Raw genomic sequence first — 17,500 nt, 5'->3', positions numbered from 1 at the left:
AGCACACGGTGCCAGCTTCAATATCATTCCGCAGCATTTTAAGCAAGTATTTTAAAATATAGACCCACACCATGGAAGCCTTGTGTTTTTCTATATCTGTGTGAGTTATTGTTTGTGTATATACGTCACTTTACGGGTGTTTCTTGATGTTTGTCTCTCACTCCTTCAGAAACTGCGTTAGTTTCGTGTCGTTGCTGTCAGGTTGCGGTTCGACAAAAGACCGGTATAATAAGGTGCCGAGTCCTACAGGTGACTTAATCGGTTCAAGAATTCAAGGCGTTGTTCCAAAGGTGGTCGGAACCCAGAGTTAAGGCAGTAAATGTGTAAAAGAAGAAACTACAAAATAATATATGTGTATGTGGGAGTATGATTTATATACATATAAATATATACATACATATATACATATATTCCTATTCCTTTGTAATTTTATTTTTACACATTTACTATTTCATATATATGAATGTATGTATATGAATGTATACTTTTGTTATTTACACCACCTGTCCTCGTCTGTTGTTATTTTTTGTATATTCTCCCATATATGAATGTATATATATATATATATATATATATATATATATATATATATATATATATATATATATATATATATATATATATAATAATATTATTAGGGACAAAATCCAAAATTACAGGTAAAAAACTCAATTAAAATCAATTTATAAAAAATTAAATTGAGCCTTATAGATAAAGTATATATAAAATATATATAGTTTTAGGGAAAATAACCAATTTTCAAGAACTCATCGATGAAAATCCACTATCACATATAGAAAAATTAATAATTAAAAGCACAATAAATGAGTATAATATAAAGTAAAGTAAATATCATAAGATAAATATAATAAAAAGATTACACGTGTTTCATAACCAATTTTCAAATAGAAAAGAAATTTAAATCGATTAAAATCAATTGAAATTATCTAAAATAAGTTCTATTCAAAAATATAGCTACTCGTCAGATCGTAAGTAGAACAATAATTAGATATATATCTCAACCAACAATAAGTACCTAATGAATTAATATGATATACTTATTATATAAAGATAGAAAAATTATTTAAAAAATATCATAATATCAAAATAATAACCATTCAATAATCATCCCTTCATCCATAATAATAACATGTATATTATATACAAAAAACATCTTACCTAAATTATCATTGTTTTAAATTATCATTGTTTTAAATACAAGTTGAACGAAGTTTAAGTTTAAAATAATAATGAAGATAAAATTAGTACATATTTAACCGGTGTAATAGTTAAAGCTATACTATTTAAAGCTAAAGACGTTTATTTAATTATGATTAAAGATCAATTGAATAATAGAAAAATACAAGATTATTTATTTCTACAAACGTAATAATAAAAAATATGAATGAAAAAATTATGAATGGAAAAAATTATGAATGAAAAAATTAGGAAAGAAAAAATTATTAAGAATAAAAGGTTAAACTTTATATATATATACAAAGTTTTGATTTAAAAAAAACTTTAACGATATTATAAACTATAAAGATTAATAATTAATCAAATAATATTAATCAAAAATAATCGAAAATATATCAACACTATTCCAATCGAAGTTCTAATATTATGTTGAAATGAAACTATAACTCCTAAATAATATAGTGTTAAATAAGTTATCTATTAAAATAATCTATAAAGAACCAAATGAATAGTATAAAAACAAGAATACATATTATTTTCAAATAGTAGAAAATCTTTAGCAAAGTGAAAACAGTACTTATCCAAATTTTTCCGTAATATATTATTTAGGAGTTATAGTTTCATTTCAACATAATATTAGAACTTCGATTGGAATAGTGTTGATATATTTTCGATTATTTTTGATTAATATTATTTGATTAATTATTAATCTTTATAGTTTATAATATCGTTAAAGTTTTTTTTAAATCAAAACTTTGTATATATATATAAAGTTTAACCTTTTATTCTTAATAATTTTTTCTTTCCTATTTTTTTCATTCATAATTTTTTCCATTCATAATTTTTTCATTCATATTTTTTATTATTACGTTTGTAGAAATAAATAATCTTGTATTTTTCTATTATTCAATTGATCTTTAATCATAATTAAATAAACGTCTTTAGCTTTAAATAGTATAGCTTTAACTATTACACCGGTTAAATATGTACTAATTTTATCTTCATTATTATTTTAAACTTAAACTTCGTTCAACTTGTATTTAAAACAATGATAATTTAAAACAATGATAATTTAGGTAAGATGTTTTTTGTATATAATATACATGTTATTATTATGGATGAAGGGATGATTATTGAATGGTTATTATTTTGATATTATGATATTTTTTAAATAATTTTTCTATCTTTATATAATAAGTATATCATATTAATTCATTAGGTACTTATTGTTGGTTGAGATATATATCTAATTATTGTTCTACTTACGATCTGACGAGTAGCTATATTTTTGAATAGAACTTATTTTAGATAATTTCAATTGATTTTAATCGATTTAAATTTCTTTTCTATTTGAAAATTGGTTATGAAACACGTGTAATCTTTTTATTATATTTATCTTATGATATTTACTTTACTTTATATTATACTCATTTATTGTGCTTTTAATTATTAATTTTTCTATATGTGATAGTGGATTTTCATCGATGAGTTCTTGAAAATTGGTTATTTTCCCTAAAACTATATATATATATATATATATATATGTCTATTTCTTTCTCTCTTTTCTCTCCCTCTCTCTCTCTCTCTCTCTCTCTCTCTATATATATATATATATATATATATATGTATGTATGTATGTATGTATGTATGCATGTATGTATGTATGTATTTCCTTCACTTGATATATTATAATGTAACTATTTAGCTTGATGCAAGAATGAAGGAGAAAAATGTTTTTGTTATAAATTGCTATGTGTGATTGCATGCCTGTGTATTTGAGATGTAGATATCTATATATGTTTGTATATACCTGTGTGTGTGTGTGTGTGTATGTGTGTGTGTCTGTCTGTCTGTGTCTGTGTGTACATATATGTATCGGCTTACAGACCGATATACGTACAGATATCTTGCCAGTATATAAACTTGTAATTCTATAATCAATTCCTACATCTCCTCTAAAAATATTTTACTCCACAGAGGCGTAATTTATTACCTCCTTTGTTTTATAGCTCTTGTCACTCATGTGATAAAATAAGGTATCAGTGATAAATGTGATATATTGTTCTATGCATTTGATATAGGCTCTACTGAACGGAATATCATATGATAGTTTTTTTATATATAAATATCGGAACAACAGTCTCGTAATTTATGTTGCACATCACCAAGAAATCTCCAGTGACTCAATGTTGCTCAGCCAGGGATTTCTGGTTCAAAAGTTCGTTTCTTTATCATGCGGCATCTGATTTGACTCCGTTGTGAAGTACCTTAACGAATTGTCTACTTATATAACCTTGTATTTTCTTGATGGTCTCCGGAGTGTAATTTGACTGTCAGAATCTCTCACCGGGAGTTCCTAAGACGGATAGATCATATGTTTCGCTGGTAGACTTTAACAAGCATCTCCTGGTGTATATTTAAAATTTTGGTTGTTGGCCTCAAATTTTAAGGGAGGGATAAATCAATTTCATCGTCTTCGGTGCTCAACTGCTATTTATTTTATCGAACCCAAACTGATGAAATGCAACTTCAATGTCGGCGAAATTTGAACTTCGATCGTAAAAGAGTCGGAGGAAATGTCGCAAGGAATTTTTTTCCAAGGCTCTGGCGATTCTACCTTTTAGTCGCCTGAAATTTTCTACAAATACACCAATGTTTGAACGATTATCTGTGAGTAAAATTTGAGGTTACTGGAACCGCCTTGAACAGGTTTTAATTTTGGCTGGGCGGTGGGGCTTTTGCAAGAGTCTGCTAATGTGGTTTTGTGTTTTACTAATGCCTTATGGGAGTCATTTAAAGGATGGGCCTCAACTAAATGGAGCCGCTTACTCTGTCGTACTCTGTTACCACTCCATATATATGTAAACATATATATAATATTGAATTGGGGCCTAGAGTTTCAAGATCGGGATGACATGCATGCTACAGTATCCTGCTGTTTACTAGATGAATATTGTGGTGGTCAGCGCAACGTGTGTGGGAAGGAAAAGGTTATGCTAAATAGAGGAGGGGAGAATTAAGGTAGCTGGGACGCAATGTAAGTATACGGCCATAGATCACTTGACTACGATGGCATTGGAGTTCCTAAGTTTATTACCTATAACATATAAAATGAGGGCAGTGAGTGCGCTTCAGATGATGCGTTTGTTGATAGTTGACATAATAAAGAATTTCTTTGTTGAAACAATAAGAACATAATACTTAAAATTGTTGTGCAATGCAAATTATATATATGGTCAAATGTGGGTAGATATATAGAAAGGGAGTAAGCGTAAATATCTTGAAATCTACAGAGTAGTTGAGAATATGTATAAGTAAAATATTGTACGTGATCACTAGAATATAATGTTTATTAAAGTAACTGTATTGGCCTTGGAATTAGCTGCGAAATGTAGAGGGAAATAAATAATTCTGGAACATGAAATCATTATTTACTGCATAGATTATATATATTATATCATACATGGATGGAAATCCTCGTTGACAAGTTGCTCATATTAAATAACGCGTTAAACATAGACGGTATGTAAATTAGCTCCAGTTCTCTTCAGCTACTGGATTTGTTGAATATTGAAACACATTGGCAGCTTATAAGACTGGGATGCACCAAAATGATGCAGACATCTCTAATGCAAATGCAATATTGTTCGAAAATCGAATAAGGTTGCTCATAATTTGTCTTCACTCATCGCAGAAATTGAGTTTGCTCTGTTTGTATATATATATCCTGTATAGATTATATGTGATGTATACATAGACAATGTATACATAGGCACAGGAACCAACCATATGGTTCCGGATTCAGTTAACTGCATGGCACCTTGGGCAAGTGTCTTCTACAATAGCCTCGGGCCGACCAAAGCCTTGTGACTGGATTTGGTAGACGGAAAGAAGCCCGTCATGCACACAGTATTTTGTTTGTAATTCCCGCCAGGGTATGTTGTTCACCAATGGGGCACTCAGTACATCGCAGAGTTTTCTTATAATACATGTAAATTTATATTGCGGACTTCTCAGAATATCCGTGTTTCTAGGTATCTATTTTTTTTTTAGAATTTTAATTATTTTTGTGGGAGGTTTTCCAATGTAACACACACGATACTCGAACGATTTCTGTATTTATATTCAGTCACTGTACCACTCGGCCATCAACGAAATTTTCATGAGAGAAATACGTGAGAAATCTCCTCCAGTACCACAGTACTTAGCTCTACATTGTACATTTTAAACACGAAAACAAGAGGGCATTTGTTCACATATTATTATCATGAAACTCCTTGTCAAGTAAAAATAGGTTGTGGGAAAAGAAACGAAAATGGGTCCAGTCCAGAGGTGATATATTTTAATCCTGTTGCTTGTGGTAACGGAGTTTGTTATTTCTCCATCCTGATATCCAATATTAAACTAGAGATCGTGAGCATATGTACTTCTCTAGATTCGATACGGCAGAAGACCACCGTGGCAACATTGTCTAATTGACTTACTTCACATTGTTTTATTCTAGTCATGTCGTTCTATTACAGTTGTTTCAAAAACTTCTGTTCCGTTTGGGATTTTTTTATTTTTATATTTATGATCGACATATCGTAAGAAAGAAGAATAAATGTTATTTCATTTTTACAGAAGTTGCATTCTTCACGGTTTATAAATTTTCTGTTCATTTTCATAATTCACAAAGCGTGTTTTCTCAAGTATTGAAAATTACCGAACGCACACAGACACGCATACACAAACACGTGCACATACGCATACGCAAACGCACAAATATGTATATGTATATATATATATATATACATATATATATATATATATATATATATATATATATATATATATATATATATATATATATATAAATATATATATATATATATATATATATATATATATATATATATATATATATATATATATATATATATATATATATATATATATGCACATATATATGTGTAGATATGTACGTATATGCGCATATATACATATACATATATATACATGAATATATATATACATGAATATATATATATATATATATATATATATATATATATATATATATATATATATATATATATATATAAGCAATGTTAATTCTCTAAATGAAGTATTAACAGTAACTGCACGATAAAGTGTAGTATATTGCCACTTAAGTGTGGCTGACCCCTAGGGGTGGATGTTACTATTGCCGTCATGTGAACAGAATGAAAAAGTACACTCATGTAGGAGATAGATTTGACTTAGTTATACTACGCTGCGGTTTCACTATTGCCAGAGTAAACTCCTCTTACCATGACTTTTCTAGGTTTCATAAAGATATAGGCTTGCGCGTGTTGTGCTGCGCAAACACCCGCAGTTATCCTCACCTGTTGGTTTAGATCGAGGTTGGTACCAGGAGGAGGTTTAAGCAAGCCTTAGGGTTTGCGTCATTCTGTGGAAGTTTTAGCCCAGTATAATGGTCACTCAACCAACATCCGGTGACTATGTGGACCCCTATATACCACACACATATATATGCATATATATACCTACACACACACACTTATATATATACATATATACATACATATATATGTACATATCTATCTATCTATCTATCTATCTATCTATCTATCTCTATATATATATATATATATATATATATATATATATATATATATATATATATATATATATATATATATATATATATATATATATATATATATATATATGTGTGTGTGTGTGTGTGTGTACTGTATTTTTAAACACTGCACCATACAACAAATTATATAATTGATTTTCGTCAACAAATAAACGAGATTCTAGAAATAGAAACCGAATATCACTCAAAGAAATAGATACACATTGGGCAATGTAATCCAAGTCTTACAAAACAAAGGAGAGAGTATATAGATGATATGAATGGTTGCAATATCTTTGATCATAAATCCGCTGGAACCGAACTAACTTGGAACTAAATAACAACGTCAAGAACAACATATATCGGCTTTAAAGTTGGACACTTAGACAGCGGTGGTGTTAAAAAGCAATAAAAGTATATTGTTTGTAATTCGTTGAGTCTATTGATTGACTGTGTTCTACAGAGTGCAAATTCTTGTCGAATATGTAAACATAACTTGATAATTAGCCTCTATTGACATCGTTACTTCGATAACCACCACAAGCGACACGGCTACAACAAAACATACATAAGCGTACAAGACAAATAAAATATACACAGATGAAACAAACGGACGTATATGCGTGTATGTCTAGGTGCAGATGTGGCAGTGTGGTAAGACGTTTGCTTCCCAATCAAGTGGTTCTGGGTTCAGTCAGGCTGTGTAACATCTTGAGCAAGTGCCTTCTACTATAGCATCGGGCCGACCAAAGCCTTGTGAGTGGATTTCGTAGATTCAGTTCTGGATTTGAGATTCAGTTGAATTAGGTACTTACGTTGAAATACAAAGTCAGTATGTTATTATGCACAGTTCGAAGGTGAATAACACCAAAATAAGCAACAGGGTATCAAGTATTTGAGAAAACATTATATTAATGCGTCCGACTGGTTAAAATTATATTTATGTATTTGTGCAGCTGAAGATGGCATTGAATTTTAAATTGATGTAATGATTGCATTGTTCAACTAAATGGAGCCGCTTGAAACGGTCGTACTCTGTCACTACTCCATATATATGTATACAAATATGTAATCTAAATAACATATATATATATATATATATATATATATATATATATATATATATATATATATATATATATATATATATATATATGTATGTATATATCCATACGTATATGTACATACTTACAACTATACGTATATACATATGCATATATGGGCACAGGATGTCACGGAACGTAAACAACACAAATAAACGAAAACATGATATACGAAATACGAATATATGGAATATGAACTTTTTTTTTGCAACAACGATACAAACATATGAAAAACAAGAGAAATAACATTACGAACGACCCTTTATGAGTTTTCGGCTGTTTTTCTTATCTGTAATTCGAGCAATTCAACGACAAGGTGCGCCTTCGATAAAACAGTTGCTCCCGCAAAGCAAATTACATACAAATTTGGGATTTTACGAACGGTCAAAATTGGTAACAAAGAGAAGGACAGTGAAAACAAGCAGGAAGCGCTGTTAAGCCTTAACGAAGTGAGGTGGCGAACGCAGAGAAGCAAGCTTGGACAAGAGACAGACAAAAATTCGTTCGATTCGTCCATCTGAATCAGAAGGAAAGAAAGAAACACAAGTTAGGAAAAGAATGAAAGATGACCGATGGTCACGTGGGAGCCACGAGAGGGCAACGGTTTAGGAGTGTGGGAGAGTGATCGATAGAGAGTGACTGGTAAAAGGGAGAGGAAAAATTAGAGAAAGGACAAGAAGGAAAAGAAACGGGGGTGGGGAGAAGGGGATATAAAAAGAATTAGAGAAACGAAGAGAGAAAAAGGAACAAAAACGAAAGAGCAATCGAATAATAGAAGAATAGAATATATATGTGTGTGTGCGTGTGTATGTGTTTCTGTGTTTGTGTATATGTATGTGTAAATGCCTATATGTATGTATGTAGGTAGCTAGGTATATATCACTTGTTTTATTGCTTGTTCGTTTGAATTGCAAGGGACAGGAGTATCTTTGAAGGAGAGTATATTCGTTTCGCCAGTGAAATAAATCCGATCTGGGGATAAGGAAGAATATCCAATACGTTTAAACGCACACTCACTCACCCAAACACATAGACGTACACGTACACATACATACATACACACATACAGTGATACTGACACACAGACATACACAAACAAACACATAGAGAAAATGTTCGCGTACTCATCTATTTATTTATCTGTATATATATCTATTTATATATCTATCTATCTATCTGTTTATATATTTATCTATCTATATACATATATACACATTTATATATACATATACAAATGTATATATTCACAGATATGTATGTATATATGTCTGTGTAAATATATACATATATACATATATACACACATATATATATATATATATATATATATATATATATATATATATATATATATATATATATATATATATATATATATATACATGTCTGAGAATATATATATTTATATATGTATATATATATTATATATGTGTATGTATATCAAAATGCGGGATAATATAGAGAGAAGGAAATTCCAGTGTGTCGAAGTGATTGAGAAAATATGTTTATAGTAAGTAGGCAGGCTGCTAGGCGGGCGGTCTAACTGGCTGGTTGGCTGGCTGCCTAGTGGTGTTAGGAAAAAATTGATCCCAATGTGAGTTATTAAATTTCTCGGATGTAGCTTATAGAATAATCTAAAATATATCATTATGGCTTTTTCTATTAATGCCAGGGGTATATTTAAATTCGGAGATGGAAAGCTATAAAGATTAACCCAAGGCCATAACAATATGAAGATAACTATTCAATCAAACGATTAATGTCTAAAAGGTCTGTACTCTTTTGTTTCGTTATAGTTTTTGTCTTTCAATATATTTTTCTCTCTTTATTTCATTCATTTAGGATTTCTATGGTAAATAATGATGTTCTATTATTTCTTTGCGGGAGATTTTAATGGATTGTTATATATTTAAGTTCAGGTCGCACTGAAGCTAACTAGATATTTTACTGAGTATAAGAGGGAGACATGAGGGCGTCGATATAGCGTGTATTAGTGAAAATTACTTTACTGTGTTTGTGTGTGTGTGGTTGTGATTAAAAATGTTGCTTCACTCTGAAAATACAGAACGTGTGTCCTTTGCACGTTGCTGCACAACAACATCTTAGCTACTTGTCTTCTAATAAGTTATCAGGCTCCCCAGTATAGATTCTCTCGAATTTAGTAATAAGGAATCTATTGTCAAAAAAGCCTGTGCGTTATTTCCGGGATTGCGATTGTGAATCTATGTGTTTTTTTTTTTATGGAAGACACAAATGTTTTCAGGTTTGTTAGAATTAAATAAAGATTTTCCATATATCCTTGTTCTTGAATCGGTATCCTGTCTCTAGAATCAATGAACCATTTACCGTTTCGCACAGGTCTTAGCTCCATTCCCAGGGGAAAATAAATGAATATCGGGAATTCGCACGCTTCGCATTGGCTCACAAAAATCACGGGAATGCTCTATGTTTGTGTATATTGCTGTGTGTACAATATATGTAAGGACGTGGCTTGGCGTCGATTGGCGTTTAGTGAATTGCTCCCTTGATAATATGACTGTAGTTTCGAATACTGAACCGGGTGATGCCTTGTCTTCTCGAGCAAAGCATTTCATTTCACGTTGCTCCATACCACTCAGCTGGCAAAAATGAGTGATCCTGTGATATACATGTGTCCCGTCCAAGGGTGAATATGCACAGCGTGGAATCCAAGAAACCGGATTGATGAGTTTATGGCTGGGAAGGGACCTTTGAATGTTTTTTTTTATGTATAGTATAATACAATAAAAGATGGTTGTGTGGTTTTTAGTTGTATAAAAATAAAAAAGTGAGAATAGATAGAATAAATCAAGGAAAGCAAGAAACCACAAGAAGACCAAATCTCAAGCAGTTCGTCATAGACAGAAGTGCATCCCATAACTTTATGCGCTAGTATCACATATAAATGTTCTGAGCGAGGAGGATCTCCCGCAACATAGTGTCCGAACAGTGGAGAAAGACCATCGATACTCTGTGGCCCAAAGGAATAAAATGAGTAAATAACTCTCGAGTCTGAGTTCTTAAAAGAACAACCAAGCATTGATGAAAATTTACCAATTGCTTAAGCGAATCTGGCTATGATATTTTGTTAAGTAGCGCATGAGAAAATTTGGAGTGTAGCTTCTCTCTATATATTTCAACAGTAAGGTTAAATGCCTATACATTTCGTTCATTGCCTCAAATATATTTTTATCGCAACCTTCTGAAATACTAGTAATTATTAAAACATTTACCCTGCCAGCGCTTGTATTGTTATGAAAAATAGATGAAACAGTTTCGTTGAGTTGTGCATATAAAATCGCTCTTATTTCGCTTGACAAAAACATCGAGAGTGTGAATGGTACGTTTGAAATAAACACAAATATTAAAAGTAATTAAAGGCATAACGGAAATCTTGGAAATTATAAAAAACTGCTAGGAATATCTACAAAGTCACTGATTGAAATAGGACGAAGAAATTATTAAAGTTCGTATTTCCCAAGAATCCTTATAAAGATAATTGTGTGCATAATATGAATAGGTATAAACCGCTAAAAAATGGAGTAATTGTTATTCTATGCGAATTTAAAGACAGTTGAAACATGAGTCGATTTCGTTTCGAGACAAATAGAGAAAATACATGTTTAACAAAGTCGCTGCTATTTTCTTTTTTTTTTTTTAAATTTAAACAGGAGACTGAAATTTACTTTACTTTCCTACTCGACTCATTACTCACTATGGAGGCATGTATATATATATATATATATATGTGTGTGTGTGTGTGTGTGTGTGTGTGTGTGTGTGTGTGTGTGTGTGTGTATGTGTGTGTGTGTATGTGTGCGTGTGTGTGTGTGTGTGTGTATGTGTGTGTGTGTATGTGTAAATGTGTGTGTGTGTGTGTGTGATGCATGTCTATTTGTCTGCCTCTGCGTCCGAGCTATCTTTATTTCTGTATGCATTCGGAGTACAAAGAACAGTGAAAGAAAGAGAATGAGTAAAATGAAGAGAAAAAACAAGACAGAAGGTGATAAAAGAAAAAGGCAACCGATATGACATTATACTGTTATGTTATATCCACGTAAATACAGGCATGAACATATAAACGACTCGATCGATGAATTGCTAGATCGATATATATATATATCTATAATGATGGGCATGGAGTATACGTTATATTTGGTATAAAGACAAATGCATAGATACATAGATACATATATATAAATATATGTATATAAGTATATATATATGTGTGTGTGTGTGTGTGTGTGTGTGTGTGTGTTTGTTTGTTTGTTTGTGTATGTGTGTATGTGTGTGTGTGTATAAACAAGTATTGTTTCCCATACATCAATGTCTACAAGCTAACGACCAGTTCTGAGCATTCATCAAAAACCGTACATATGTATACATCTGTGTATACATATATGCATGCAGATATATACCTGTGTGTGTGTATATATATATATATATATATATATATATATATATATATATATATATATATATATATATATATATATATATATATATATATATATATATATATATATATATATGTATATATGTATATATATATGTATATGTACAGGCATGTAATGACAGACAAAAGTTATATTGATGAAGTGATGTCTAGATATTCTTCCATATAAAATAAAGAATTATGGCGCAGCGCTAGACATATACTTACGGAGAAATCGAAGAATGATAGAGTTAGACAATGGGATTTTTAAACTATTACATATTTGGTGAAAAGTTTTAAAAAGCCTAGGAGCAAAAATTGAAAAGATAAAACACAATTTCATTTCTTTTGTCTCATCACATGTTCTCATGTAATTTATCTATTCAATATTCCACAGCGTCTTTATTAACCGTACAAGTTACGCCATCTGTAATATAGTTATGCGTGTGTGTGTGTGTGTGTGTGTGTGTGTGTGTGTGTGTGAGTGTGTGTGTGTGTGAGCGTTTGTGCTTGCATGGTTGTATTTGTGTGTCTTTGTATGCGCGAGTGTGTGTTTGTCTGCGTGTGAGTGTTTGTTTGTAATTTCTAGTTGTCGATGAGACTGCCTTTGAAGATGTCTCTGTGCGCATGCACTTTTGTATCGATATATATGTAGATGCGTGTGTATGTATGTCCGTGTGTATGTGTGTGTGTGTATGTGTGTAGCATTTCTACTTGTCAATGATAATGTCTTTGAAGAAACATGTGTGCGCATGCACTTTCTATCAATGTACATATAGATGTGTGTTTGTGTGTGGGGGGTGCATCAGTATATAACTTATTAGAAATATGTTTGCATATACCAGTAATTATATATTATATATTCACAAAAATCTATCTGCAGACATAACTACAAACACTCACACATGTGTGCATATCTATCTATCTATCTATATATATATATATATATATATATATATATATATATATATATATATATATATATATATATATATATACATATATATATGTCTCTATGTCTGTGTGTATTTATCTATATATATATACATACATACATATATATATATATATATATATATATATATATATATATATATATATAAACAACACTCACACACACATACGCACACACACACACACGCACGCACACACACACACACGTATTTTTAGTGTATTTATCAGGACATTGATACATCCATATGAACCGAATTTCGAAACGCTAAGTTGAGTTGAGAATAATCTATCACTAAACATGGCGAAATCGTATTTGATTGGTCCCCGAGTGTATTTGATGTCGACATTGATGCAACTATACATTTGTATATATATGTAATTTTTTTTCTTTATGTCATAAGATTACAATAATTAATGCTCGTCTTCCTCACAGAGCTTTTTCATATCTGTAGCTTCTACATATGTAGTCACACACACACACATATATATAGAGAGAGATAGAGATATACATACATATACGTGGAAGCCTGTGTGTGTATGCATATATGTGTGTGTGTGTGTATTTATACATATATCTATCTTTCTATCTCTCTCTCTCTCTCTCTCTCTCTCTCTCTATATATATATATATATATATATATATATATATATATATATATATGCACATACGTAGTTATACACACACAAATGTGTATATATGTGGTGAGTGCGTGACCTAGTGGTTGGTCTGCTGCACTTATGTTCTTAAGGTTTCGGTATCGATTCCTGGATCTGGCGATGCATTGTGTTCTTTGGCACCAAACATTATTTCACGATGCTCCAGTCGACTTGGCAGGCAACAGATGACAAGTCTTCCGACAAGACTGCTGTCTATGTTGTTTTATTCCGTTCGTATTCACATTTCAGGGAAAACTTAATCCATAGCATTTTCCCAGTATGCACCACTTTCGGTGAGTAACATTACAAGCAAGCAAGACTCAAGCTCACTAACAATGTATTACATATATTTATGCATATGGGTGTGTCTGTGTGAGTATGTATGCATGTATATATATATATATAAATTCATAAGAGTGGTACAACAAGGCACCGATATATATATATATATATATATATATATATATATATATATATATATCTTTCGCGCAGATGTCTATATTTTTAGTTCAAACATCAAAATATTGAAGATGACATTAATAGATGTCAGAATATTACAGAAGACATTTTTAATTCTAATTTTGTTTTACTTTTGTTTTTCTCAAAGAAAAATTGAGTTGTTTCGAATGTTTTTACAAAAAACTTTTTTTCCTTTTTTCCTTCTAATCTTTGTTTATGGACATAAAATGGTGATGCCTTATCAGATGAATAATTACAGAAAACTAATTATTTAGTGACAGATGGAATCATTTGTTCACTGAAATAATTTAGACCCTATGGTTTATTGTAACATCGAAAAGATTCGATCTATCAAGTAACTGGGTGTGTTTCTCTCTATGAAATGCAAGATACAAAAGGTTAGATACTAGAAAAACTCAGATAAATCTTGGATATGGAGAAACCTTGATTAGAAGGTGAAATATTGCTCTGTAGAGCACTAATACTTTTTCATGTTTTTGATTTAGCACTGTTCTTAAAATTTATTGATACAGCTCAAATATCAAATAAGATGATTGATACATACATACACACACACACACATACATATATATGTATATATATATATATATATATATATATATATATATATATATATATATATATATATATATATATATATATATATATATGGGAGAATGTACGAAAAAATAACAACAGACGAGGACAGATGGTGTAAACAACAAAAGGATGTATTAGTATGACGCTCGGGAATACGGAAAGTCTTTAACGTTTCGAGCTACGCTCTTCAACAGAAAGAATACGGAGACAAGGAGAAGAACACGGAGAAAAAAATTGAATAGTGTTCGGTCAACGGTATATATATAGGTATGTATGTATGTATGTATGTATGTATGTATGTATGTATGTATGTATGTATTTGTGTATGCATTTTTGTATGTATATTTATATATAGAATAAAGTTTAAAATTAGTATCACAGGTTAGTATTTGTGATACAGTTTTCATACAATTCTCCAATCTAATATATGGAAATGAAACATTAGTCAATAAAAATGGTTATCTATGTAATGTTTCATATCTAAAGTATATATATATATATATCGTTGACAACTAATTAATTGCGGTCTTCCACCGAGATAAAATCTTTTATGCATATGCTGTGTTTAAAAATACAATATATATCGGAGTCAGACGAAGCCTGTCGTCTCGATAGCGGTTTGCTACTGCGCTACATGAATTTCGGCCCTATTAAGCCTTGTCAATGCCTGTCAATAGATTTTTTGTAGTTTTCTTTATATTTCCGTAAATGTAAGCTCCTTACAACGACTATGTTCCATTTGTTTTCTTCGATGGTTAACGCGCTATTTGGTTTCATTTAATGCTAAGTCTTGCATAGATACATCCAACATTTAAAATTAATTTGGTATATCACTCATGTTTGTTTCCATTTCACCTAATGAATATTTGATTTGAAATATAGTTACTAAAAATTTTGTTTAATCTGATTTTTAGCTGATTTTTGCTTAATGAATAACTTTTAAGAAAATTAGTTTATTCATCTGTAATATTAACCAGTTCAACGCATTTTACTGATAACATTTGGGTTTGCTGCATTTAAATTAATACGATTGTCTTCATACAAACCAAATGGGAAGAGATAGTTTCATACAAGCTGAAAATTAAATAAGCATTGACAAGCATTAAGTTTGGTTTTCTAATTCTAATAGTAAATTTAGTTTGTCTGAGTTTTCACTTGTTATAAATTTTGTGAGCCAAAATCCCAATCCTGCGATGACAACTCCTTCCAAATAAACGTAAGCAAGGTTAGTACGACTCAGATGCTATCGTGCTTTTCAGGTGTTGACGCTGAGATTACAGGAAGTGAAAAGAATGTGGATTGAATATTCTCTTATCAAACAATTATTCCGTTTGACTAGAAAAGTTAGTGATCACATTACACATCACTGCATTTACAGGGCACCTCAAGCTGGCCTTCGGATACACTTGATGAATGTTCCGTTTTATTACAAATCAAACGCTAATTCTTTCAAAATTTTCCTCTAATAGTGAATCCTTATATTGATACAAATCTAATAGAAATATTCTAAGCACAAAACAACGTGCATTCTGGGCCCTAAAATACATTTAAGCCGGACAATTATACACTTCTTTAAAACATTTAGTATGAAATATAAACAAAGGCAACAGCGATATGCTTTGGTTTTCGTACCAAAATATTAAATATGGTTTCATGCACCAATATTCTAACATTTCGACCGATACGAAATTTAGTTTTATATAACTCTAATGTTCGAATTCGTTTAATACCGCCTAAATGGCAAATTTTGCATAACATAAACCCAAAAATATTAATTTCGTTTACGTATAACTACAGCGTGAAATGCAGAATGAATAATAGATGTCACAGTATTACAGATTCAGGACGTAAAGATTTAATATCTGAGAGGATGTTAGAAAGGTCATTCACGTTTCAGATAACAGAAGCTGGAGAAATATTTCGCAATCTTGCACACACAAATGCACACAAAAAAAAATACGTTTATATATATAAGCAACCACGCAGGCACAGACATATAAATACCATCATGCATAGATTATCACATGAGAATACCTATACACAGGCATTATATATATATATATATATATATATATATATATATATATATATATATAGATAGATAGATAGATAGATAGATAGATAGATAGATATATGTATGTATTTATATGTGTGTGTTTGTATACACAGAGCTAAATATATCTATGGATATATGTTAACATATATGTACAAATATGTGTATATATCTATTCATCTATATATATATATATATATATATATATATATATATATATATATATATATATATATATATATATATATATATATATATATATATAATTGATTATTCTATGCATTTGTATATTAAGTTATAGAAATAAACGGACATATATACACACACACATACACACACACACACGCACACACATACACACACACACATACATGCTCACAAACATGCGCATATACGTATAG

Source organism: Octopus bimaculoides, chromosome 23 (assembly GCF_046866305.1).
Source record: "Octopus bimaculoides isolate indiv1 chromosome 23, ASM4686630v1, whole genome shotgun sequence".
Taxonomy (NCBI): domain Eukaryota; kingdom Metazoa; phylum Mollusca; class Cephalopoda; order Octopoda; family Octopodidae; genus Octopus; species Octopus bimaculoides.
Note: the sequence above shows the minus strand (reverse complement) of the source record.